Genomic DNA, 21,917 nt, shown 5'->3' with positions numbered 1-21,917 from the left:
TGCCTTAAAATGTGGCCCTAAGCTTTCAGAGATAAAACCTGTCTCCACTCTAGAAATATCTTTTAAGAAACACAGAGTGTAAAATGGAGCAATAAAACAGAGGAGCAGAACACAGCAAGTGTGAATATTCCTTCCTGATGGGATAATTCTTCTCAGCGACAGCAGTCATCGGAGATCCAGACTACATGTAACACATGTGAGGGATTTGACCCATATGATTTCACAAACGACTGAGCAATAGATTCCATCAACTACCCTCAACAATAAACCTAATGAAAACTATTTGTAAAGAAATATCAACTGAAGCCATCAAGCACCTTCTCAAGTTTTCTAAGAGACATGAGCTTAGCTTAACTCAAGCATCATGTAAATTGACTCTAAAAACTGATTTGTTTATATGATAAAAACCTTACACAATGCTTCTCCAAATGATCTGTTTTACCTTTTCATTAAGCGTTTTAGGGACAACCTGCCATGGGCAATGTGGCACAAAGGATCAAGTCTCTCTCTGGGTTGCCTCTATCTCAGACTGCAGCGCTAACATGAACTGTAGCTGCTTCCCAGCTTCCTGCCGATGAACCCTGTGGGGCAGCAAACAATGTTTCAAGTGCTTGGGCCCATACCACTCACATGGGAGAGTCAGATGAAGTTCTGGGCCTGTGCGTCAGCTGGCCCAAACGCGGCCTTTGTGGATACTTGGGGAATGAACCAACAGATGGCAGATGCCTAGCCCACTCTCCCTTTCCTTCCCACTTGCTCTCTCTGCTTTTCAAATAGATGGGAAAAAATTGGTTACAGTAATGTCTTTGGGGACAGCACTGTGGGTCAACAGGCTAATCCTCCACATTAAGGCGCCAGTGTCCCATGTGGGTGCCGGTTCACGTCCCAGCTTCTCCACTTCCATCTCGTTCCTTGTGATGTCTTCTACCTTAGGCTAACGCAGGATACTTCCTGCTGTTTTAGGAAACTATATAATCCTTTAAATCTGGAGCAACCTAGTACGGTGACTGACAGAGAGGACCTTATAGTTCTCAAAACCTGGGACACAGGCCTAGCTCTCTTGTTCATCAACTGCATGATTACATAAGAATCTAAATTCTTTTAAAGCAATTTTTTAAATTTCATTTTTATCGGAAAGTCAGACATACAGAAAGGAGGAGCACTTACATATTCACCCCATTATGGACCTCTTCCAATGAGCAGCCCATGTACTATGAGCTTAGGTTTTACTTGTGCTGTACATTCAAGAAACCCAGCTACATGACTTAAACTTTATTTCCTATTTTATCTGGAATAGTACTTGGGAGTTCTAATGTACTATGGACTAAAATCTAATTGGAAAGTTATCTATTAGTTTAAAAACTGAATTTAAAGTAAGTAGTGAAACCAGTTATTTTAGAAAATCTCATGGTTATTTCATGGTATTCTCACGGTATTTTGGTATTATTTTTGTTTTAAAGACTATACAGCACATTGTAAGTAAACAGTACACAACAAGCAATTACCATACATATACCATACTAAACCCAACAGTATCATATATACTAAAATATATACATATTAACAAATACTTTCACATCCTCAAATATCCATTATTTTTAACTCAGATAAGAGGTTCTTTCTGCATTACATATGACTTTCTAATTTTATGAACATACTACTCTTGTACTTATTTTTACAGTTTTATCATCAGAAAAGGCAAGAAAGTATTCTTGAACCGGAACAATTTCTGGTTCGATTTCTTCATTGGTCTCTCGGGTAACAGCAGGAAGAAATAATTAGCACTGTACAGAAAGTGAGGAGAGTGGTCAACTCTGACTTCTGTGATCCAAGTAATCCCTGGTCTTCTAAACTTAACATGATGTCAATAAATTCATCATCAACAACTTTTAAGCTCAACTTCCTAGGTAAATTGTAATTTCTTCATCTAATCAACCTTGCACCCAATGTTGAGAGTTCAAGCACAAGAATAGAAGTTTTATTTTCTATCAGTGAGGGGGAGAAAAATCTCAGAAATTCATCAGTGTCATTTCTCACAACTATGTTCCCACAATTATAAAATACGTTTTCAAATGAAACACAATACAATGCAAACTTAAGATTCTTTTCCTTTCCTGGTCCTGTATCAAGTTCATATTCACACACATATGAACACAACATTGCTTAATAATCTTAAGACTGTCAGTATAAGAAGAAATCCATAAATACATTCACACAGACAGCTCTTGAGTTTAAATTTCTAATTTTCCATGACTTCAAAGAAAGTAACATTCAATTATTACAGAAAGTAACAGATTCAATTATTAGGCCTTCCATCTATTAGACATTTTCCCATCAATGTCTAATATGTACTCAAATGGGGTTTTAGGTTAAAATTTTCTAGTTATGGAAAGAACCCCATTCAGTACTCAATGACTGTTCCAGGCTATTCTGTTATTACATCCCTAGGCTTGATAATGAAGATTCTTGGATATGAAAACCAATAGTGACATTTACAATATCTCAAAATACCCTCACTGCTGACGCACTATCAAGGCACTCTAACTCAAACATTAGGATACTGTGACTTTTCCCCCTGGGGAACTCAGGGGCCTGAATTGCGCAACTCCCATTAATCACCCTGAAAATGGCACTGGTGAAAGGCTACACTGCTGGATAGCTGTTACATAATGCGTGGGCGTCGGGGTTAGCAGCCACTGAGGAGGTGGTTCAAGTGGAAAAGGCAGGAAAGTACATTCTGGCGACAAACACTCCTCTCTTTTGCCCAGCAGCTTCTGTCTGCACATGCGCAGCCACACACACAACCATGCCAGCCAACAGAGTCCACAGGAGACGGATCCATACGAAGAAACTCTAACCTCCTCGGAGGGGCCCAACAAAGATTTTAAAAGTGCTGGTGTTAGGATGATGGAAGAACTGGTCTTTTTTTTTTTTTTATTCCAAGAGTGCAGAGCCATCCTGGAGGCTCAGGTTAGGAAGGGTGTAACTGTAAGTTATCATCTACCCCAATTCCACAGTGATCTTGGGCTCCAAAGATGGATGGTTCACCAGCAGGCCTGAATCAAATCCCTGTCTCGGATGACATGGCAAAGTCTACTGACATTCGCTAAGTGCCAGCAGTAAACAGAAAAAGTCAGACCACAATGCTTCTATCACTTCTTCAACTGCTTCGTTTTTTCCAATGTCTGACTTCTACACTGTTTGTGTCTGAAACACTTCTGAAGCTTTATGACATCCAAATCAGCAAAATCACACAATTATTAGGTGGGTTTCATTATGACTTTCTCCAATACATGTCTAGGGCTTTCTTTAGGAGAAAAGATAAACACCTGAAGTCAAATGCATAAATCTCCCCTTATGGGAATAGGAATTCCTTGAAAGACATGATCAGGCAATTCCTTACAAAGAATGCTAGCATCTGCTCCACTTACAAAGCGAAAGCATTGATTAAAAACGTGGAGAGCTATTTTTAGCATGATGGTAAAATAAAACTTAAACACTGCTTCCCACCTTCAAGGATGTTTTAAGCACCTGAGCAAAGTTAATTCACTTGATCCTCTCCATATCTCTTACCAGTACTGTTTGTAACATTTTCCAGTTTTGCTACACTTTACTGAAGTGTGGATAGGATAAGAGATTTGTGCACAGACACTAATTGGTCCTCAGAGGCCTGGACAGAACTGCCACTCCTTGACACTGCGCGAGACGCCTGTTTTGGTACCAAATGGGCAGCACCGAGCCCTCCTAACACTCACACTAGAAATCAAAATCTGTAACCAAAACTGACTGACCCAAGTGAAGGATGCAATCCGCTCTGATCTCTGCAACAAAAGTTTCACAGTGTAAGTAACTAAGGTCGGGGGAACTCTAATCCACAGAGTAGTTGCCAAGTATAATGGAAAAAGTTAATGTTTATGTTAATTTTATTTATCCACCACTCTTGATTTTCTTCCCTCAGAAAGACATATACTCCAGGATCAAGAACAGAGGGAAAAGAAAATAAAAAGCATGTTATTTCACATTATCTGTTTCAACAGCAAAGCTGGAAGAGCAAGCGGTTCTTGACTCATCTACATATTCCACTGGTCTGGCCTCTGCAATTTGTGTATATCAGAAATAATGAAGAAGCTACTTCCTGGTGGTGTGTGTAATATAGACTATAAAAGTTTCTAATGAACAAGATTTTTTAAAAAAGATTTATTTATTTTTTATTGCAAAGTCAGATATATAGAGAGGAGGAGAGACAGAGAGGAAGATTCTCCATCCAATGATTCACTACCAAAGTGATCACAACAGCCGGTGCTGTGCGGATCTGAAGCCAGGAACCTCCTCCAGGTCCCCCACATGGGTCCAGGGTCCCAAGGCTTTGGGCTGTCCCCCACTACCTTCCCAGGCCACAAGCAGGGAGCTGGATGGGAAGTGGAGCTGCCAGGATTAGAACTGGCGCCCATATGGGATCCCAGCGCATTGAAGACAAGGACTTTAGCCACTAGGTTACCACGCCAGGCCCATAAACAAGATTTTTAATGAGGAATTTTTTTTAAGACAAAACTTTTAGGTGAAGTCAGCTAGTGAATAATAACGCCAATGTTTGATATTTCTATTAATCACCTGCTACATTTGTCTTGGCTAAATACTACATTTGGCTACAAACAGATAAACCCTGTCAAAAAGGGCTATATATGTAAAATGATATTTACTATTAAATTGCAATAAACTTCAAGGCTTACGCAATTATGTACCCAACAACTCAAGTGAATTTTCTCATTGCAAACTTTCCATCAATATTTGCTAGACTGGATATAGTGTGTATTACGAGGAGAACAAGTATTTAGTAACATTCTAAGATGTACCAGCTATCCAGAGTTTTGGCAGCCATCTCCACAAACATCTGACTTTATCATTCTGCCCTCAAAACTTTTACACACATTACTGTCAAATATCAAAGACCCTGGCTTTCCTGTATCTTTCGCAGGCACTCCTCTGCAAACCCGTGGGGCTCTCTACCTGAAAGCACAGGGTCGCTTTCTCACCTTGCAAATTTCACCTGAGGTTCAGCTCCGAGACCCACTGCTGCCCAGCAGGAACAAGGACAGAGAGCGGCTGAGGCCACAAAGGTCCTCACCACAGCTCACCACTGTCTTCTTCACACAGACCAGCTCTGTCTCTGAACAGGACGTGCCGGGGGGACACGGGCTCATCCTCCTACAGACAGCACACCCTCCCCGCGCCACCCCACTGGAATTTGCTAGAATTGAACACAAGCAGCAGCTCTCTCTAACTTGAAAAGAGGAAAGCAATGGGCTTACTAGCCCAGAACATGTCTCCATTGGATACTGACAGCAGCCGAGGAAGCAGGAAGAGTGGGGAGGGGGGAAAAAAAACCTCTTGGAGAAAAAAAGCAGCATCATAGCTCAGGTTATCTGAGCCCAACTCCTCTGCACCCACCTCCTCCAAGCCAGCCTCTCCAGTGTTCTCGCAGTCAAATCCCCAAAGGGCAGGTATAACATCTAAAATTTACCTTGGGGATAAAACAGCAGTCTCGGAATTTTTAAAAGCATTTTATGTGTCTAGTATTCTTCCATAATTTGGGGAGAAATGATCAGTAAGGATAGATAATTATAAACGCTCCCATGTTTGCAAAGCATCTGCAGACAGCGTTCTGAGGTAAAGGGATAAGGAGGTCATGACTTGAACACAGGCACAGGGAACAGAAACAGCTTAATGCTCAGAAGGTGCTGCGCTCTCAAGGGCAACTGGGAGCTGCAGGGCACACTCCTAAATGCTTAGTTCAGATGAAAAGCAGGCAGTGGTTAAGACCACAGGAGCTGGAATTAGAATGTTGTCTGTTGGCATTCCATCTCTGAAAAGTGGGGTCAACAATTCACCCTTACTGGACCGCAGCGCTCTATTCTATAGAACGAAGATAAGACCATGCGTGCCCAAGAATCCTGGCTTGGGCCTGGGACTCCGTAAAGAGATACGACCAAGGCGTTCTCAACCGCCAAGCGCATTCTCTCTGGAACCCTGCAACACTGCTTTCCATCACACAGGCCCGATTCTCTAAACAAGCTTCAAAGCTTCACTTTTTCATCTCCCTTCAACCTTTCCTTCCTGCTATCCACACTGTAAAAGTGGCTACGGATGAGCACTGTCCCATCCAGAGAGGCGAGCACATGGCCCAGCGGTCAGGGAGACCCGCAGCCTCTCTCTTCGCCACCGCGATGGGATTTGTAGGTCCTGATTCTCCTTGCCCCATCAGTACCTTTGCTAACAAAACTGTGCCCAAGAAGCAGGAGCTCCTGGTGCAACTGTGAGAAAGCTTTCTCAGAGGCCCATGTAAGAATCCACACATGTTCATATCTCTTAGCATTAAGAAACTAAGCTATTTTTAGAAGGGGTTGAAAAGAGAAAGGCAAATTTTTCATAGGTTAGATGCGATTGAAACAAGTAATTCTTTTCCAAAGTCATTCTCTCCGGACATTTTCTTTCACAAACGCTTCTTTCTTTCTTTCCAAATGGTATTTAGTCTGCAGTGTCAAACCGCATTATAGAAAATTTCTCAGATGTGAAGATACAATGCAATATTCATCTCTATCTCCAAATCAAAGACAGAGTCCCAGTGAAACTGTTAAATAGATCTTGACAATAGGATGCCAGACTCCTGCCATTACCTATACCCACTACACTGTCAGAACACAGTTAAACAGAAGAATGATGTACTCATGACTGCTTATGAAGGATTATACTTTTTAATGATACAGGGGAAATCAGTGAGATGAGGGGAAATCCCAGACCTATGAAACTGTACCATAAAATAAAATTTCTAACAGTCTACAACTTATCATAAAGTGCTAGTTAAAGACAGGACTAAACTTGCCTTGGCAACCTATATAGTGTGGGAAATGCTTGTCAGATGAATCCAATATGTTAAAAGACAAGCAGCAGAGCATTCTAGACAACATTAGGAGGCCTAAGTCTCTACTCCCTGATCATAACTCCATATCCTACAGTCTATCTGAGATTCTGATTGAGTTAGCCTTGGCTCAGTCACAAGCAGAGATGTAATTTGTCTTAAAAGGCTACTAATGAGTACTACTGGTCAGTCTACACACTCCAATACACATTCTCATTTACACATCACAACCTTTTCCAAAAGCCTTTTAAGCCCAGTTTTTGCCAATGGTTTCAAGATCCTGGCTAACGTTATCTGCCAGTTAACTGACACACCTGTTTGCTAAATAGCCCCTTTCATCCACAGAGGTAGCAAGGACATTCAAGGAAAAGGACCTGTACCAATGGAGCTACTGTCCTTTATTCCCCTGGGCACACTGCCCTGAATAAGATCTGATAGCAGCAACACCTCAGTGACCAGAGGGTTATTTCCAAATATCGTGTTCACAGGAAGTAAAAGCTCTCAAGGGAAAAAGAAGGTCAAGTGACGCGTGTCATCAATGTACCCATGAAAACCCTTGTGGACTTTTTTCCTGTAACTCTACCTACCACAGACACATCCCTGGAGTGTGCTATGTACACAGAGTACTAGGTACTATACAATTTCATTTTGCTTTCATCCACTGAGAACTAGAGGTTCTAGGTCATCCCTATGTTTTGCTTGGTTAGTTGACTTCTTTAAAAAGGACTATCTATGTCAAAGCATGCTGGTTTACTCCCAAGTTGGCTACGACAGCAGGAGTGGGGCAAGGCTTAAGACAGCAGCTTCAACGGGGTCTCCCGCATTGCTGTCAGAGGCCAAAGCAGTTTGGCCGTCCTCTGCTGCCTTCCCAAGCCATCAGAAGGGATCAGGAGAAGAAGTGGAGGAGTTGAGACATAAGCCAGTCCCCACAAGATACTAGTACCACACGTAGAGGCTTTACTCACTGAGTCACATGCTGGACCCTGGCATTCCTATGTTAACTTGACAAAACTGCCTGTAAAACTTAATTTGCATACATCAAAGTTTTCATATCTGCAATTAAAAGTTTACAAAAAAAAGTAAAGAGGTGTACTATAACATCCCACAAAACTAAGGAATGTTGACACAACTCTTTTGTCATTTGCTTTGGATGACAATCGCAACAGGTACAATCCTCTCCTCAGTTTCCCGTACAAAGGTAATTAAGATACCTATTGTCAACTGTTGCAATACTGCCCATCATTAATCTCCTCACCATCCCGTGAGATGATTCTCCAATTACAATCAAGAAAATCGAGGGATTTCAGAGATTAACCAGTCCATGTAAGGCCAAGCCAACATGAAATGGTGAAATAAGAATGAGAGGGTAGTGTAGTTGCTCCTCAGAGCAAGTCACTGGCTTCGAAGCCAGCATCCCTTATTAGGGCACCGGTTTCAGTTCTAGCAGTTCTGTTTTTGAGCCATCTCTCTGCTAACAGACCTAGGAACGCAGCAGAGTTTGGGCATGTGGAAGACTTCAGCGAACTTCTAGCTTTGTTGTTTCCCATCTGGCCAAGTCATGGCCACTGCGGCCAGAGAGTAAATCAGTGAAATGAAGATACTTCTGTCTGACTAGTACTATCTCTCTCTCTCTTACCCTCCCTCAGTTCCCTACCCCTGCTCTTTCAATTAGAGAAATATCTTTAAAAAATACTCGTACTGCCTCGGTCAGCAGGCATTCTGCCAATGAATGGTCAGAATGAAGGCAACTTTAATTTGTAACAACAATTTTCTGCTTGCTTTCGTATGAATGATTTTATCATTATACAAAGATAGAAAATGAAAAACTGGAATGTGCTTCCTTTACAACGATGCAACAAAAATTAAATTATCATGTGTCCTTTTTGTTATTTGGCCTGAAACTGGGCATCCTGATGCTCTAAACTTATGCTAGAAGAGCTAGATGTATATCCAGATCAGAGACTCAGGATGTATATATACACACAGCAAAGAGCAGTCGATTCACTGTCTCCTAATCTGGCTTGACAAAATAAGTCAGACAGAAGCAATAAAGTAAAAAGGGGGGAGGGGAAGAGAGAGATGTTATAGCTAGCTCCTATGCTCAGTTCTAATGCAGACGGAGGACACAAACAGCCCTTAGCAAGATGTGGCCCTTATACAGGAAACACAATAAGATATGTACATGAGAGAAACAGCCGACGTGGAGACTCAAATAATAAGTGATACATCTGCAACGTGAGCCTGGGAACTAAGCTTGACAAGTACCCAAGTCCAGCTCAAAGAAGGCTTCAAATATTGCCTGAAAAACTGTCTACTTCCTCCTATGGGCTAAAGACAGCCACTGGACAGGGGGAGGATGATACTAGCAAATCCGTACTAAATGAATTCACACACGGGAGTACAAGAGGACCCCAAGTGGCCAACAGCCTTGGGAGAACGATTAGGAAATTATCTTTGTAATTCAGGATATAAACAACACAAACCATACTGTGTTCCAGATAACATTAGCAGGTCCATGTCTTCACAATCTCCCATTCCTATCCTAACGCTAGTGCGCATGCGCACACACACATCCTACATTTTGGCAACACCAAGCTGGACTACGTCAAATCCCTGGCAGATGACATGCCTCTGTCTCCATAGATTCAACTATCGGAACATTCCACCCTCTATCTCATTTTCTGCTTTGCCTGGCTAATTTTTAGCTACAGTTATGGTTTCCTGTCAAATGTTACCCCCTCCAGCAAGTTTTCTTGAACATTTCAAGTCTTTGTTCAATGCTCTTCTGGCTGATCCCAGACCGTCTGTTACACTTAGGCAGTTAAACTGCTTATTAGTTGTCTATTTCCTTCCCTAAGCCAGACTCAAGCATGACTGTTTAGTTTGCAGTTACATTCCCCAAACTGAGAACACCTGGAAGAGGGCCAGGCTCATTCCCATGTCAGTCCATTGAAAGGGTAAGTGAAGAAGTCTTACTAAGAGCCACAGACACATAAAGATAGACAATTTACATATAACATCACATATTAACTATATGTCCAACTTGCAAACCTCAGTAACGTTTTCATAATGTGTTTGCTGATCAGATAACCAAATGAGGCATTCTCATGGTTCAATTACTGAAAACTTGATAGCAAATTTCTGGCTCAATAGCTAGCTTGCTGTTCTGCTTAAATGTTCCCATCACACCAAGGAAAATCCTGCACTCCAAACTACAATCCCACTACAAATAAATAAATAAAATAACTGAATTGTACTCTGGGTTACTCACATTGGGAATATTACTTAGAAATGCCAATGTGGCAAAGGTTCTAGAGGGTTGTTCAAGGGAATTATCAGTAAGAAGGAACAGCTTTTTTTCCCTGTTGTTATACTTCCTATGGGACAACTGCTTTACACTTTTCTTGACTGGACAGAAGTCAGAAACAATAAATTTTATGTTTAAAGTTCATATTTGGCTAATTCAATTTTGCCACTTGCTGACACAATTTTAACAATTTCTAAATAGGATATATGCAGCTACAATACTTGAAGATAATATTTGAAAATAATTCATTTGCTACAGCAACAGAATCTTAGCACATCAAGAAAACAGACATGACTGGAGATGCCAGCATGGTGCAGCAGGCAGAGCTGCCCTGCAGTGTCAGTATCCCATTTGCTACACTTTTAATACAGCGCACTGCAAACGCAACTTTGGCAGAAGTGGAGAGCTGCCTTATGGCTTAGGCCCCTGCACCTACATGAGAGACCTGGAGGAAGCTCCTGGCTTCTGCTAGGGACCAACTTAGCACCAGGGTCCTGGCTCTTTGGGGAGTGAACCAACAGAAGGCAGTCTCTATCTCTCTCTCTCTTTCCAAACGTGCATTTCAAATAGAGTTATTTAACATAAAAATCAAGTATAGAGGTTCTATTTAAAAAAAAAGCCTTAAAAGTAGTTGTTCTAAATTGCTGCATTAAATTATTGGTATAAAAATAAATACTAACTATACCTGTCTTTTAGATTATCTTTCCAAAACAGTTTCAGTGAATCATAATTAGGTGGTAAAATTCCAAGGAAGTGCTAAGTCTCTACATTTGGCTATTCTGAGTTATTTTTTTAACACATTTCTATGGGTCCTCTATGTAAAAACATTTGCTCATTCATATAGACTATATCTTGTACCTCATTTTCACAGATAAAACATTCTGTTCCCACCAACGAAAGATGACTGACTGACATCAAACAGGTAATTCCGAAACATTGTCTTGGAGGATTTTAATCTACTTCTGCCTCTTATATGCTGACCTGAAAACATACACACACACAAGAAAAGCTGGGATGCAATCCGGATAATGGCTCCGAAAACATACAATCCCTGGCCTGAAATGCAGTGTGATGTGGCAGTGGATGGGTGCAGGGAACGAACGCACAAGAATTTTCGAGCACTCTGATGCTGACAGAGTACCTAACTGGCATTCACTACGTCATGCCAAAGGGGGAGGTAGAGCTCAGCAGACTTCAGTAACCTGGCCAGGATCACAGAGTGGCACAGTTTTCTCAGATGTAGGGCTGACCACAAGCCTGAAGGCTATGTGCTATGAAACCCAACCAGCTTCCCAGGAATCCCAGACGTCAGCAGGTCCTAGTCGGTCAAACTTCAGTAACAATCACAAAGGAACATCAGGACGGTCAACAGAAGGTGGCTCAGTCATCACAGACGGGAGGAATGTTTCATTTGGGAAAGGTTTAATTAAGTTTAGAGAGTTAAGGCAAGAATCACTTTGGGGGGGGGGGGGGGATGAAAGACCAGGTTAAGAAATCTATCCCAGAGGCCAAGATAACACACACACTTAACGCCTTGGCTTGGGCCTACTGGAGTCTCAGCAAGGCTGGACAGCAGAGGGCCTAAGGATAACGGCTGTGTTCATTTAACAAATTCTATTTTTTATGGTATGTGACAACCCACTGCCAAACAACTGTCTAAATGGCTCATGTGGGTAAACTAGTACATAAGGGTCCTCCAAGAAAGCTGTTCTACACCATAACAGCAAACACGTAAAAACTGACTAATGCAACAATCCGGACTGTCACTTCCAGAGAGGACAATACTTGCACCCCATCTAAGCAAAACAAAAAGGTTAACATAAGTACCCTACGGCCAGCAAGGTGCTACAGAGGCTATTCCTCCTCCTGTGGCTCTGGCATCCCCCCAAGGGTACAGGTTCATGTAACAGCTGCTTTACTTCCCTTCCAGCTCCCTGCTTGTGGCCTGGGAAAACAGACAAGGACGGCCCAAAGCCTTGGGATCCTGTACCCGTGTGGGAGACCCAGAAGAAACTCCTGGCTCCTGGCTTCAGCTCCAGCCATTGCAGCCACTTGGGGAGTAACCCATTGGATGGAAGCTCTTCCTTTCTGTTTTTCCTCCTATCTGTATTTCTAACTTTCCAATAAAAAATAAATAAATCTTAAAAATAAAAAGTATTCTGAAATTTTAGTCCTGGTTTCCAAAAATTAAGCAAGAGAATTCCAGGTACAAGGCAACTAGGATTATAAACTACATCGCAGATTTCCAAGGCAATCACTGGGGCATTGTATTGGCATTACACTGTCCAGTACTTCTACATATCCAAAATAAGAGTTACACAGGACTCAAGGAACAAAGTGCAAATGTTAAAGAGACAGGCCAATGAGGGTTGGCTGGGAGGACAGAAATATTAATGTGAAGAATTTTGTTTTGTTTCCCTCAGGGGGCATCTAGGCAAGAGATTTTGGGGGTCCTTCCAAAAGATACCTTGAAGGGAAAGGATAAATTTCTCTAAACACTTAGGAGCTGAATCAACAACTTGTAAACTGCCTGAATATGCTGGAAAATCTAACAGACCCTCTCACTGGCATGCTTTTGTTAGAAGCAGAAAAAAAGGACCTTAGGATTTCAATCAGGAATCTCAGGAATATTCTTGTGCAATCCGTGAAGTTTATCTGACACCACTACCAAAAACAAAAGCTCAAGTGATAGTAATTGCACTCTAGCAGAATGTGAGGCTATGGAAGAACAGTGCGGCTTTTGTCACATTAACCTTCCCATTCTAAGATTACAGCATATGCAAGTCACGCATCATGGTGCTAAAGATGACACAGACAGAGGCCAAGAAGAAACGCTAGAGTGGGCATTTGTTACCGATCAAGTAAAGATGAACACCAGCAAGGTTGTCTGCTTTCTGCTGCAGCCTCACAAAAGTAGAAATTCTGGAGTGCTGTTTATCCAAGAAGCAGAAGTAGGAAGGTTTTCAAAAGCATTCCATTCATTTTTGAGTTCTGAAATAGCCCACAAAATGTAAATATGTGCAGAGGGCTCCCTGTGTTGAACTCGGTCCCCATTAACACTGTTTCAGTGCGTTACATACTCTTGTCAATTCTCTCTCAGAAAAAGGTTCTTAAATCTCAATGAAGGCATTACTTACTAATAAGATGTAAAACACGTATTAATGTAGATTTAGTATTACCTAATCAGGGAATTATTTTTGAAGAAATAATCTAGTCCAACTGCAATATGTCTGAGATTTGTTTATACTGTATCACAGAAAGAGAAAAGACATCTTTATTAGTCACTATTTAACTGCCTTTCTATAATGTAAGTTTTTTTGGCTTGCTTTTTTTTTTTTTTCCAAAAAAAGGGGAGGATTTAATGAAGTTGTCTGTGCTTGCAACCACGGCTCGGTAAAAGAAACAATTCATGGGAATAAAAAAAACACAGAACGGCAATGCTTTCTCACCAGTGCCTTGCCAACTCAGCCTCTCCCACCAAAACAGAACTGGAAGGAATGCACCAGAATTTTCCAAACATGCTTCCATGTTACCTCTGTAAGGTGGGGGCAGGACAGACTGAGCAAGCCTCGGGCAGCTGTCTGCTACTTCTCAGGGCTTCCAATTAGGATGTCAGCACTTTGCTGCTCAAATCTGCTTTTTCACCTCTCTGTATACTGTTCTGCATCCTGAACTGTGCCAAAATGTTTTCCACAGGAAAAGCTACAGTATTGCCTGCCACATGTTTTCTATTTTGGGGTGTGTGTGTGTGTGTGTGTGTTAAAACAAAGCAATATCAGACAGAAGTTTAATGTAGAGAATAAGGATGTACGCAGAATTAAACCCCCAAGGGCTGTCCACCTTCACTCGAAAAGCTTAGGAAGCTGTAGGAAACATCACTGCCCCCATGTGATATTTTACTGAAATTGCATGCAAATCATAAGGTCAAAAAGAAGATCTGTAGGTATGAGAAACTGGAAGGAGAAACAGAAATGTCGGAGGGTCAGGAATTAGAATGGTAGTGTTAAAAATCTGTCAAAACACTTCAACGGTTACATAACCTATCTCCTTGCTATGAAATCTTGGTGTTTCAAGCTTAGAGTCATTACTGTTCAATTTGGTAAGGTTTTTAATTTTTCAAGAAAGAATGGTGTTATGATGTGTACTGTATCACAAATCTCCTTTAAAATTTTATACAAGTTAAGGCTTAATAGTGGCAACTGAAACCCAGAGTCAATCAGCTTCAAATCCCAGTGTTGCCAATTTCCTGCCCCATGGCTTTGTGGAGTTCACATCAGCCTCTGGACCTCACATCATTACAACCAGAATTCTTTTTAACCTGATAAGGTGATGTAAAAGTACTGAAATAAGGCTTCATGTAAAGCCACTCATCCAATACCCAGGACCTAGGGAACAGCACTGGAGTTGAGCTGTTGCCCTTTCAACTAGCTTATCCAAACATGTTAGATCAAAGCTTTCCCACCTGGCTTGCACGTGTGCTTATGTGTGCATTAGCACACTACATCTGTAAAAGAGGGGACATGGAGATTGAGCCCTATGCGTGGTCTATAAAACAGTTCCTGTGAACTTGGAAAAGGTTTAAAATAAGGTGAATGGGGTCCCAACCAGAAAATGCTATTAAACTTTATGTATCTATACTTTGTAGTAACTCTGAAATAATTTCACTACAACTTCTCCCTTCTTCATCAGTATTTTTTTAGCAAGGTTCATTGCATGGGGTAAATACATATTTAAAAAAAATGAATTCATCTACAAGTTTACCCGTGGAAATTAAGTATATGTATGCTACCAGATGTGTTCTATGAACTTGGAATACCATTGACAAAGACTCCACATTTCTAATGCTCACTGCCAACTGCTTAGACTGAATGAGAAACAGTGACCATTTCTTAGAAATTCAATGCCCTACTGGCCTTACTATCATATCTTCCTAGCCCAGTGTATTTATTAGTAGATGCCAGAAACTCCAGATTAGACCTATACTAGGAACATGAATCTAAAAGCACCTCAGACCAAAAACAGCTTCATCACCAGACTTGAGAACAAAACATGAGATAAACACGGTTGCACTCAACCATGTAACCAGGACTGCTAGGACCATGGGGGTGAAAGATCTAATCTATAACTACTCATCTGTGTGAGACTCTTCATTTATTTATTTATTTTTTGAGGCTCTATTTCTCGAGTCTTGCTTCTACAGCACTGCTATGAACAGAGCCTTGATAGTTCGTACTGAATTTTCTTCAGGCCTTTGTAAATCCTCCAATGGACAAATACCCCACTTCACCAGAGCGGTTGTTTATGTAAACCAGGGGTGGGGACATTTTCCTGCCAAGGACCATTTGTATATTTATACTATAATTTGAAGGTTTTTAGAAACATATCAACTAAAAATGAGCCTGCTATAGACGTACTGAATTTTGAGTCCTGGCTGGAGTTGCTTTGGTAGAGCTGGATTAAATAATTCTGTAGCCCTTATGTTGCTCTGTGCATGGACACTCCCCACACTTGAACAGCCAACACACTGAGGTAGCTGTCAATCTGGGTACCCTCTACAAACACAGGATCGAAATTTCCTCTAAAGCAGCAAGGGAGATGACGCTGTGCCATAAACCGTAGGATTATTTTTGAATGTTTAACAAAAAAACAGAAATCTAAACTACAGAATGCAGATGGTATAGTGCTCCGGTCTGCGGCTCTGGGATCGGACTGACACTTGGGCAACTATAGCCAACTGAACCTGTCTATTTTGACTTTCCTCACTCATTCATGAAATGGCCTTGACACTGATCTACCACTTGGTGATTAAATTCATTTAAATGCCCTTTCATTCTTTCCCTAGACCACTCAAAAACTGATATGGTCAAATCTACTTACAAGCCATTAAATATACAGACACAAATACTTAAATATATCCTTCATTTCCTATACACAATTATAACAATGACATTGTAGTGCTCAGGCAATGTGTTGATCAGAAATGTCTATTTGCAATTAACCTAAGTAAGGTTGAACTGTTCAGCCACAAAGGCATTCCGTGAGTTGCGATGAATGGATGAAAAACAAAAACACAAAAATAATTAAGGCCAGTTTCAACAAACAAATGTGAGCAAGGGGCCTTTTTATGGGTCATTTGCCACAGTGGAGAAGAGTTACAATGACTGAACATACTTTGAGTCCTGACTAAATGAAATCACGACTGTGGATGGAGGAGATAAAGTTTCATTTGCTTCTTTCACATTTTAATTTTTACAAGACAGCTTTAATTTCAATATTGCAAGCCTTTAAGGTGGACGTTTTTCTTCCTTCCAAGGATCTGATTCGTTAGCTTTGGTTTAATGACAGCTTTGCAGTCGGTACCCACTGCAGCCCTGGCCTGGGCCTGGTGCAGGGTGATGCTACTGCAGTGACGTAAAAATAGCAGAAACAAAAAACCGACACCTCAAGATAAAGCACCCAAATAATTACAAAACCTACACTCCATTGTCTGCTACAAGATACTTTTTCCTTCATTATATAATATTAAAATCACCTTGGGGATTCATACTTTTTCCTCCCAAGAACCACGGATGACTACTAAAGTTCTATCGGGCCTCAGAAGCATTCAGGCTCCAAGCTGCATTGGCCTGCTGTGTCTGTTTACTTAATCTATTTTTATAACACTGCAGTAGCTGAATCCAACTTACCAAATAACGGCTTCAACATTCTGCACCACACTGATGCAAGAGATAAATTTTATGAGAAGAAAGGGGCAAGTAATGGCTGTTTTTAACAAATCAATTTACTCTATACTATAAAAGTCAGGAGCATATGGAACGGAAAATCATAAATACTCCTTTCAAACATCTCACACACTAAGATGACTTAATTTTTTTTTCAAACTTTGTATTTCCTGCCAGGTAAGGTATTTGTTTACTTTACTTGCGTGAAATAAAGCAAGCTGCTATTCTGAGGTTCCACGGCGGAAGCAGCTGTACCAATCTTGACATAGAACACGATGTTAGGATAGATGTGTCATCACTACAGCAACCTACACACAAACATACTACTGCTAAATTATTTTGTAAAATAACTCCCTGACTGTGAAGAACTTTCATTCCAAAGAATAATGCCAATTCTCGCATTTTCTGAAGCATTTCTAATGATTCCAAGCACCTCAGCAAAACAGGCCTAAGATTACTTAGCATATTTGCCAATTAAAAGTAGTTGCTATAGAAACAGGCTTTAACGTGTTCTATGAAAAATATTAGGTTACGGGATCTGTTCATTTACATTTCAACATAAAATGTGAAAAACAAAATTACAGAGAAAGGTGTAGTTCCCAAAGGGATCATCAAATTTGCCCTAACACATGCTGGTTCCTCAAATTTTTCATAGATTATTTGTCTAATACATCACTTCAATGTATAGTGGTTTTTTTTTTTCTGGAAATGGATATTTTTTGTTCCAAAGCACTCTTCTAGACTTATTTTCAAAGAGCTTTCAAACACCGTACTCTTTGAAAAATAAGTTTTAAAAACATCTTTTGAACTACCCAAGGGTAAGATTATTACAAAAGATCCTCTGACACTATAAACAGTCTAAATACCACATGTTAAAAAAAATATTGCAAGTATATCATTGAATGTTCCTGACTGTTGACTCAAGGGATTAATACGGGACAGACTTCGGCCACATGACCATAAGCAGCCACAGGATATAAAATAGTGAACTACTCTATCACTTTTATTACTGTTTTTACTAACACAGTTCATGGCAAGAATTCTAGACATGGTGCTATTAGTTTGTGGGTTGTGACACAGAAGATAAATATTAATGCTTGTAGAAACTATCATTCGGTTTGTATATTGGACACACACCTGTATCACTGTAAAATTTGCTTTTTGAAAGGATCGATCTATTGTGATGTGACTTGATTTACTAGATATAATATAAAGTGATTCTATTACAAGAGGAATACATGCAGAGCTTTGATTTATTACACAGTTGGGGAATACAGTTAAAAATAAAGCTCTGTACTCTTCAAAACAGCTGAGGGTAAATTTCAAATGTTCTCACCACACAATAAAATACGGTTAAGCATTTCAGCTGATGGATGTGAACTTGTTTATTTCAAATTGTATTCACAAATCATAACATTTAATCTCATAAACAATTGTTAATTATAATTCAAAAAAATAAAATTTTTAAACATGCATTCCTTGACCAATTGAGGGTATAATTACCCACCATATGGAAAAGGCAGAATAGTCCATTAATACTGTCCTCCAATCTTTCAAAAATGGTATGATGTGATATAACTGAAATCCAGAGAAATTTTAACATAATACACTTTAGGTAAGGGAATACAATTGTTAGAAAACAGGAGTGACTTTTTAAAAATCACCAAACTAAAGAGTATAATGAGTGCCTGTCCTCAGTCCCTCTGTGACCCACAAGGGCATTCTCACCCCTCTCCCATAGGATTAAACATATGCTTTAAGGCTCCAAAAAACATCAGGCAGGCCCACAGACCCTTGAAAAGCAGTGGAGGATGGCCCAAGTGCTTGGTTCCTGTCACCATGGAGAAGACAGAGAAGTTCCTGTCTCCTGTATTTGGTTGTGCTTGGCTCAGGCCATTGGTACCCTCTGGATCAGAGTGAATCAGTGAGAGAAGATCTCTATCTCCTCTCCATCAATCAATCAATCAATCTCTCTGACTTCAAATAAATATTTTGAAATGGAAAAGTCAAATATTGATCATCAAATACACAATTTAAGCTCTCTTTTAAAATTACAGAAAACATGAAAATTATACCTCAATATCAACTTTTTGAGCCATACTTACGGCACAGGTTTAATACGCCACCTGTACTGTCCATATGACCATCGGCTCAAGTCCAGGAGGCTCCATTTGGAAATCAGTTCCCTGGAAAGGCAGGCAATGGCCCAAGGCCTTGGGCCCCTGTTGTCTACAGGGGAGACCCAGATGGTGCTCTAAGGCTCCTGCCTTCAGACCGACCCACGCCTGGTTCTTGCAGTCATTTGAGGAGTGAACTGCGAATTGAAAATATCTCTTTCTTTGTGTGTGTAAGTCTACCTCCACAAGCCAACCAACCAAGCAAACAAGAAATCCTACTACCATAGAATTCTTTCTAAGACTTCTAGTAGAGATGCAAGCCTGTTTAGCATTTCACAGAAAGTACAAATAATCCTGAAAATCATCAAGCAGCAACTAATCTTATCAGGCATTCGAGAAAACAATACTGGTGCACATAAGCTCTACAATGCCATGCACATTAAGGCACAAAGTCTGTAAGGGCTGCTCAGAACCGCCATACACTTGACCGTATGAAGTTCCGAAGTATCAATTCCTGGCAACCCAAGTTCATAAAATTAAAATTTTATAAGCAAAAAACAAAAGAACGTCTTTTGAAGCAAATATGTTCTCAACAACTTTGATTTGGTTGGAACAAAAGCTTGCCATAAATCCCATATTTGCCAGTGGATCCTGGAATGGTGTTATGTGGAGCCTGCCTCGGCCATGTTCCCTTTGCATCAGCCGGCCTCAAAGGCCAGTAAATACCCAGACTGAATTCTACTTGTTACTCCTAAACTCTTGTGAGTTTAGGAGGTTCTATTGTCCTATCACTGTAACTCACTGTAAGTTTTATGGTTTCATAATGACAATGTAATATGACATTGTGAAAATGTAACTTCTAAAAGCAAACTGATTTTTACATTGAATTTGAGAAAAATAAGCTTTGGAAAATGTAACTTCTAAAAATCCATTTGAATTTAGTTTTGTGTTTTCCTAACATATACATTTCATTTTCACTTTTTTTGGTGACTGTTTATCCAGATTATACCTAGAAACAAAACTCAAACTTTTTGCCTGCTTTACATAGTGATAAAAAGCATATAAGGACTGGTAGCATTTCCCCTCCGCATAATTTGTTATATTTAATCTATATTATCTCTTCCAAAGTATGACTTTCTTTGAAAATAGCTATTATAAACTTCCATTATACACTAGACATATGGAATCTATAAAGCCGCTATTTAGCGTAACAGTTAAAACTCTACATTCCGGGAGCCAGCACAATAGCACGCTACGCCTCTTCCTGCACTGGCGGCATCCCATATGATCCCCGGTCCATGTCCCGGCTGCTGCACTTCTGATCCAGCTGCCTGCTGATGGCCTGCGAAAGCAGCAAAGAACACCTTCCAGGAAGAAGCTCCTGGCTCCTGGCTTCAGATCAGCCAAGCTCTGGCGCTCACAGCCATTTGGGGAATGGACTAATGAATGGAAGATTTCTTTCTCTCCTTCTCTCTCTATAAACTTGCCTTTCAAATAAAAATAAGTAAATCTTGAAAAAATTCCACATTCTGCTCTGCAGAGCAGGAGTTCAAGCTATGACTCCTGACTTCAGCTTCCTGCTAATGGGGACCTTGCAACAAGAACTGCAACCTCTCTGCATCTGGCGTTCCCAGCTTCTGGGTCTGGGCTGAGCACAGTCCGACGCGGTTGCTGCAGGCATCTGAGCAGCAACTAGTACACAGCAAACAGTTCATGTGCTTCTTTGCTCTCAGATCTGTTTCAAACTTTTAAAACGATAGCAAATAATTCACATAGGAATTACTTAAAATTTACACAAAATGACTGCCATGCCATTAGCCAGATAGTAAAGTCAAATTCTCATTTAATCTAAATAAAAAGTAAATTAAAATGTAATAAATCAAAAACTCCCTTTGATTATATGAATTCACGGGGCTGGTAAAATGGCTTAATTTGCTAACCCTTCACCTGCACATGCCAGTATTCTATACAGCAGCTCCGCTTCCCATCCAGCTCCTGCCTGGGGCCTGGGAAAGCAGTCAAGGATGGCTCAACGCTCTGGGACTCTGCACCCGCATGGGAGACTCACCGGGGGAGGGGTGGGGGGTCCTGGCTTCAGAATGAATCAGCTTTGGCCACTTGGGGAGTGAACCAGGACATGCATGATCTTTCCTTCTGTTTTTCCTTCTTTCTATAAAATCTGGCTTTCCAATAAAAATAAGTATATCTTAAATGTGTGTGTGTGTGTGTGTGTGTGTGTGTGAACGTATTTAGGTACTTGAGTACAATACAGACTTCTTCAATTTTCATTAAACAGAAGAGGAGTTTGATGTTGGTGAAGATGAAATGACAAATTCTCTCTTAGAGATTAAAAATACAGGTGCCAGCACTGTGGCATGGTGGTGTAAAGCTGCCACCTGCTATGCCCGCACCATACATGGGTGCCAGTGCCAGTTCCAGTTCCAGCTGTTCCAGCTCCCAGATTATGTAGCCATGCAACAGACCTGGTAGAAGCTCCTGGCTACTGGCTTTGGACCAGCCTACCTCTGGCCTTTGTTGCAACTTGGGAAGTTAACCAGTGGATGGAATCTCTTTTTTCTCTCTCCCTGCAACACTGACTTTCAAGTAAATAAATTAATGATTCGGGGAGTGAAACATCGGATGGAAGATCTTCCTCTCTGTCTCTCCTCTCTGTATATCCGGCTTTCCAATAATAATAAAATCTTTAAAAATAAATAAATTAATTAATTAATGATTCTTTCAGGGAGAAAGAAGATCAAACATGTACTCTTGAAACCCATGATTTTTGTTGTTCTTTATTATTTTTCCAACATGGAAGTAACACAGCTTCCTAGACCTGGAAGCACATCACAACA

General features: G+C 40.6%; 1 protein-coding gene across 21 annotated transcripts in view; it reads right to left on the bottom strand.

Moving 5' to 3' along the window:
• Positions 1–21,917, bottom strand: part of MBNL1 (muscleblind like splicing regulator 1) — a 191,252-nt gene that overhangs the window by 40,027 nt on the left and 129,308 nt on the right. The window lies entirely within an intron of this gene.

This window comes from Ochotona princeps, chromosome 3 (assembly GCF_030435755.1).
Source record: "Ochotona princeps isolate mOchPri1 chromosome 3, mOchPri1.hap1, whole genome shotgun sequence".
NCBI classification, from domain to species: Eukaryota; Metazoa; Chordata; class Mammalia; order Lagomorpha; family Ochotonidae; genus Ochotona; species Ochotona princeps.
Note: the sequence above shows the minus strand (reverse complement) of the source record. Positions and strands in the feature narration are given on the sequence as shown.